The following is a 6,965-nucleotide window of genomic DNA, read 5'->3' on the forward strand; positions in this document are numbered from 1 at the left end:
CGCTCATTCTGGGAAACCACTGGGTGAACGAGGCTGTCATGTCACACAGAGCGCTGGGGAATAATAACACAAAGCAGTGGCTCATGTTACAGCAGTAGTGATCAGCACTGTAAAAAAAAAGAAGGAAAAGAAGAAACAGAAAAGAAAAAAAGTGGTGGGTGTGGGTGACAGAGACAGGAAGAGAAGAAAGAAAAGGAAACCTGAAACCCAGCTGTTCAAACTGGAAAAAGTCTGATGTTTTGGGGAAGAGCAAAGTTTTATGCTTGATTAATTAAAGAGACTTGAACACTACATGTTGCTGACAGATTTCAGTTTTTACACACCAGACAATGGAACCGTAAAAATGCTGGTTTGAACTAGAAACTCCAGCGCCTTGGACAAATGTCAGTGGCGTTTGAGCTTGTTTACATTTGTCAGCCACAAAGGTCCACGCATGTTTTTGGATTTGTGTTTATTTCCACAGCAAAAACACAAAATCTTACCAAGTTTTTTTTTTTTTTTTGCATAGTTTCAAGTGCAAAATAACTGAAATAAGATGAGACGAGCTCACAAAAAACTTTGCAGCAAATTTGAAGTAAAGAAGCTTGTTTGAAGTAAATATAGATCCTAAAAAAAGCTCCAGTGGCAGATTTATTGACTTATATCGAGAAAATCTGCCAGTGCAACCAGTACATAAAAAAAAATCTATATTGAATAACTAAACAAGGTCACATGTCTTGTTAAAAGAGTTACTTTTAAGTTAGTTTGGACTTATCTGAAGTAGAAACCAGATAATACTTGGTGAGATTTTTCTTTAAAACTCTAGCTTGTTTTTTTCTGGAGCAAGAATATGTGGTAAACATTGTTTATAAACAGAAATCAGAGAACAGAGTGCAGAACTCTGTGCAACTGGTCATCTGATAATGGAAACAGTCTGGCACAACCCAGACTTGGGGGGCGACCAGCTGAACTGGCAGATGGCAAAGAAGAGAATCCGTCTGAAGCTGCGTTTCCATCACGAATGGGCAAAAAATGTGTCGATACTCTGCTAATGTCGAAAAAACACAATTTCACCACTGTAGCGTTTCCATTAAAATCACACAATTATAAGTTTGTTCACGGGATAAAGTCATTAAAAAAAACACGATGCGCCATCATCATCCAACTCGTCTTCTTCTTCGTGGGTTTGCGCCAGAGGAAACATCCCGTTTTTGATCATGTGAGTCGTGTGATGTGGAAAAAGTATTTCCATCGCTGTTTTGCATGATAAACCAATTTTGATAAAACCGATTATTTTTTTATTTTTTTTTTTTATTCCCATCAAGTTTCCATCAAGCAAATTCATTTTTAAAAAGTGTCAAATTACGCAACGCCACAGTAAATGAATGGAAACGCAGCTGCTGAAACAGCCAGGAGGAGGACGGTAGCTCTTGAGGAGCTGCAGAAACTCTCAGCTCGGGTGGGGCAATGTGTGCGATAAGCAGGATTTTAGCAAAATGAGGCTGAAAGAGTAAAAAGTCGTGTTTTCTGTTCTTACTACAAAAGCTACAGGAGCTACAGCAAACATGTGAAAGAAGGAGCTCTGATCAAATGGAAACAAAACACACACACAAAACGCACAATACCCAAGATGAAACATGTTAGTGGCAGCATCATGCTGTTGGGATGCTTTCCTTCATCACGCACATTGAAGAGTTGATGGGTGGCAGAAACTAGACAGCGGTTCGCTTTCCAGCACAACACCAGAAGTACGACAGAATGCTTTAGACCAAAGTCTATTCGTGTGTTAAAACGGCCCAGTCAAAGTCCAGACCTAAGTCCTCCATTCAGTATAACATTCGTCAGTTCTGACTCAGGGAGTGTTCAGTCAGATGTAAATATTTGTGTCAGTCTGTCACATAAAATCCAAATAGAGTACGCTGAACATTTCAGGTTTTTAGCTCAAACAAATATGGGGGGAAAAAGTCTGCTTGTATCTAACAAGAGTTTCTTCTCCAGAGCTACTCTGCAGCTGGAACCTGCTCTGATTTCAGCTAATTGAAGTATCAACAGGACCAATCTGGTGCCATTTATTTCCTCTTTTGTGTGGCGTACGGTGGAATGTGACTGAAACGTCTTCCTCGGACATTTTACTCTGACCCCACCCGGATTACCGCCTCATTCCGAGCTGCGCTCTAAACTTAGCAGCCCAGCTCACCGTTTTGTGCTTGTTAAAATCAAGCATTCGATAAATCTCCATTTCCTCCACATGTCCAGCTCATCCTTTTATTATCCGTTTAGCTTTAAATTCATCTCCTCAAACTAGAATCTACATTTATTTATTTATTTTTTATTCCAGTTTGCCTTTAAAATCTGTTTTTCTTTTTGTCCTCTTTCACTTCTAGACCCACTGATTTTCAGGATAGGTGGTGTCTTGCGGCTGGAGAAGTAAGAAGCAGATGTTTCTTGGGTGTTTCCTTTTTCAGCCGGTTCCTCCTCTGCTGTACTCTCTCCCCTCAGAGATATTTGTTAGCCTGATTCTCTGAAATCTACATCCACTTAAGACAACAGTTAGCCGCCGGAGAACAATTCATTTGGTAAACAAAGTAGTCCTCTACGTTTCCCCTCCCCGATACTCTGAAACTCGAGCAGAGTAAAAGTGTCCTCTCCGGCCCTCTGAAGCACCTCTGATTAAAAGAGAAGGGGTCGGTGTTTTTGTTTTTAGGCCTGGGATGGGGTGGAGGGATTTGAGTGGGTGGGGGGGGGTTAGGATTGAAGGTGTCTGGCCTGACTTTCAGCTCAGCACCAGCAAGCTGCACTTCACCTTCCAGCTGCTCTCTGTCCCTTCGGATTCATGGCAGAGGGAGAGAGCAGGGGCCACGGGGAGGGAGGGAGGAGGAGCTGGTGGTTGGTAGGGTGTTAGCGGACGGTGGTGGGTAAGGGGTGCAGGGGGGGGGGCGCTCCTGGGCGTACAGGCCCTGGAAATTTCCGTTGTGTGTTTCAGTTCTTTTCAGGATGGGAGGGGAGGTGAGTTTTTTTTTTTTTTTTTTTTGGTTTTGGGGGATTGGGGGATGGCTGGAATGGTTGGATCGGGGTCTGGGGACCTGGCAACCAGCCAGTCCCAGCAGGAAGCTTTTTCTGCTGGTTTCACACAGAAAAGAAGGGAGACCCGGACACTGGCTGGCTATCTGAGCGAGGCACTGCAGCCGTGGGGCCAGAAAAACAGGAACTCATATATATATATATATATATATATATATATATATATATACGTGTGTGTGTGTGCTCTGAATCTGACTGACTGTTGCTTGCTTACAGCCGCCCATGTGGCCAGCATGGGCCCAAACTCACTGTTCTTTATACAAGTCTGCTTGTATCTAGCCAACAACGCCAAAATAAAATCGTGATCACCATGGGCCCAAATTCAGTTGGTTTTATATTTTTTAATGCAGGGGAGAGCAAACAACTCAAATATTTCTCTCTGTGTAACACACACACACACACACACATTCATATGTCTGTATTTTATGAAGACAAACTAATGCGGGAGAAGGCAGAAAGAAATATTTATTCATGTATCACCAGACCGATTTGATAAGTTCCAGCACTTTGAGTCTCATTAATTAAAACTTTAGCCGTACAGAGAGGAATCAGAGTTGCCAAGGATTCAATTTCAATATTAATTTGGCCAGATTCCAGGAGGTCTCTGTGATACGGGAGACATCTTTTCAGATTCAATTTGTAAACAGTGTCTTTTATTGAGTTTAAAGGAAATTGATCCCACCATATTTTATATGCATTAGCGACGAGGTTTCCGGTCCGCCAGCGAACGCTTTTATATCCAGCTTACAATTAATAATCGCAGCAGCAACAATAAAGCGACCTCAGATTAATTCATATTGTTTTTTAAAAAGAAAATAAGTCTTACTTCTTCAGGCTGGCAAATGTCCAGCAGTTAAACCTTCAGGCAGTGGGCAGAAAGCAGTGCTGTGCATCAGGTGGACGGAGTGTGCGTGGGTTTGTGTGTCTGCAGGAGGGCAGAGGGGAGGGCCACAGGGGGCAGGTGGACACTGACGGGCCTTGCTGGGGGCTCAGGGCCCCTAGCAGGTGGATGCTCAGAGAACAGAAATGAAAAAAGGCGGATTAAAGGGGATGAAAGGAAGCAAAGGATTACTCGTCTCCCTCCCTCCTCCAAAAACTGAAAACAAGCCAAGTGTCTGGAGCTTCCAGTCCATTCAGCCGTATTAAGTGTGTAAAAATACAAACTGGAAACTTGTCCAGTTTTCAAGAATTTTGTAATTTATCAAAACAGAAAATCACACCGTTTACATCAGTCAGGATTTGTTTTCCAGATTTCCATGCTATCGGTCGTCCTTCCGCTCCTGAAAAGCAGAGTTATTTCAGCTACACTGGTTAACTTTTCATTAGCTTCCTTCTGCTTTGTTAAAACAAAACAAAAAAAAAAAACACTGCTACAGTTTTGAGCCAAATCATGAATTTCATGAGACCACTTGTGTTTTCCCCTCTAGATGAAGGATTAAATTTGATTTCTTATACATTTTTCCTCCTCTGTCTTGTATTTACTGCTTGTAGTGATTGTATTTATAGACAACATTTGTGTAGTTAAGTCATCTTGACCTTGTTTTGTATAACCTTTGTTTGCTGTTGTTTTTTTTTAGCAAGATGAATTACCCATTGACCGGGGACAGCACATGAAAACTAGCCTTTTGGCTAATTCTGGCCCATTTCCTGAAATGTTAATTAACGTGAACTGTTCCTGTAAAATACATTAATGCATTTCAAATGTTGTTTTACTGGCATGAAGCAACATAAAGCGAATGACTCATTTCGGCCTCCAAGCTTTAGAATATAGTCATGTAATGTCAGGAAAACGTTGTGGTGTCATTATTCTGCCAAACTGTTTATGCGTTGATTTCTCTTATGTTCAACTTCCTCTCAACTCCCCTCTCCCTCAGTACTTACAATGGTGATTGTTTGACATTTGAATATATGAATATTTAATAGCAATTTGAACAATATTAAAACATTCATAAAAGAACATAAAAGAAAAATGGAAAAAAATCTCTCTAAAAAAAAGAAGTAAAAAAAAATGCAATTTCTGGTGAAGAATAAATTAGGACACCCACACATATATTCCCATTTAAAATAACTACAGTCACCTGTGATGAAAACATGACTATTCAGCATTTTGAAGGATGATTGCCCTGTTTAAACCTCCATTCTATTAGTTTAGTTTAGTTTTGCTCTGTTCCCTCTAGAAAAACACAAAGGCCAGACTAAAGTTTGCTACAAATAACATAAACAAAGACGAGGACTTCTGGAATAATGTTCTTCGGACAGACAGGTGAAAAACTGAATTAAACCCGAACAGGTGACATTTCAGATATGAGCCAAATTCAGCTTATTATGGAAAGGAAGCTCATAATACCTGAAAGGCATAGAGGTGGAAGTATCATGGTTGGGGATGCTTAGCTGCAGCAGGAGAAGCAGCGGAACAACTAAAGGAGCTCTCATATAACTACTGTTAAGGTAAAAATAAATAATGTAATTTGGGGAGTAGAGGAAAGTAAGAAAAAGTGGTCAGTTTGTATTCCAGCAGCCTATAACAGCCTGAGCTCATGGTAACTGAACCTCTGTGAAGAGAATCCCAATAACAACCAATTTTATGGATAACATTATTAGAACTGTTAAACTAATGTCTTATTCTCCAGCTGCAGTAGGAATAGCTCTTCCTTTTCAAAAGAAAAAAAATGGTTTTAGATTAAAAATAATAAAAAAAAAAACATTTGGATCACGTTTTAAATTAATATATCATAATAAATAGCAGAGTGAAACTGCAGTTTATTTACCCTAAGTTGTCATACAATGACAATCTCATATCGTCCCAACTTTAATTAGAACCGAGAAACTCTGGTCAACATTGGCCAAATTTCAGATTTCAGAAAGCAACTCTTCTATTGATTAGATAATGATCGTATCACTCATAGGGCGCCACAGTGGCGTAGTTGGTAGCACTGTTGCCTTGGGTTCGAATCCTGGCCTGGGGTCATTCTGCATGGAGTTCTCTACTACGGAGAGAACCACAGTCAGGTCTCTCTAAATTCTCCTTAGGTGTGAGTGTGTGTGTGCGTGGTTGTTTGTCCTGTCTATCTCTTGCCCAAAATGTCTCACTGGAGATAGGCACCAGCACCCCTGCTGACCCCACTAGAGACAAGGGTGTAAGAAAATGGATGGATGTATCACTAACACACCTGTTCTATTATTTTTCTAGTTGTTACATGTGTGGTACATTAAGCCCTACTGTTGGCTGCTGCCTCTCTTGGCAATATATAAACTTTTGAATTTGTTTACTATACGTTCACTGTTTATCAGCTGATAATACTTAAAATAATACAGCACACTTAAACGCCACTCTGCATTTCAAAATCCAAAAACGTCTTTTTAAAGTCAATAGCGATAACAACACCAGTATGATGTAAGCTAATTACAAACAATGCTAACGATAGCAAGTATGCCTGCACATATAAAAAAGCTTAGGAACGATAAAGTATTGTTGACATATAGGTATGGTGGGCCCCAAGTAAAACCTGGATAGGACCCCATATAGACTTGGACCGGACCTGCGCTCACCCCACCACTCGTGTCTGTTGTGGTGAACACGGATCATGATACCACGGTATTATTTATTCATGGCCGGCAACCACGGTCGTAGTGGCGCGAGCTTCTCCCGAGTATTGTCCATCTGTTGGCTCGCACTACTGTACACTAAACGTAACGTGAGTCCTCAGGACGTGCACTAATAGCTGCTCGACTGTTAACGCTTCACACTATTTATCTCTGTAATAACACCGCCGTTAATTATAATTAGTGTCCTGTCGCCGGAATGTGATTTATCCGTCCCCGAAGAAGCGGAGGGGGATAAACAGCGAGGTAAAGTATGACCTTAGCCGCTTTTATTTGATCACCGCCTACGCTGACAGGGCCTC

The sequence above is a fragment of the Poecilia formosa genome, unplaced genomic scaffold (assembly GCF_000485575.1).
Source record: "Poecilia formosa unplaced genomic scaffold, Poecilia_formosa-5.1.2 Scaffold167, whole genome shotgun sequence".
Classification (NCBI taxonomy): domain Eukaryota; kingdom Metazoa; phylum Chordata; class Actinopteri; order Cyprinodontiformes; family Poeciliidae; genus Poecilia; species Poecilia formosa.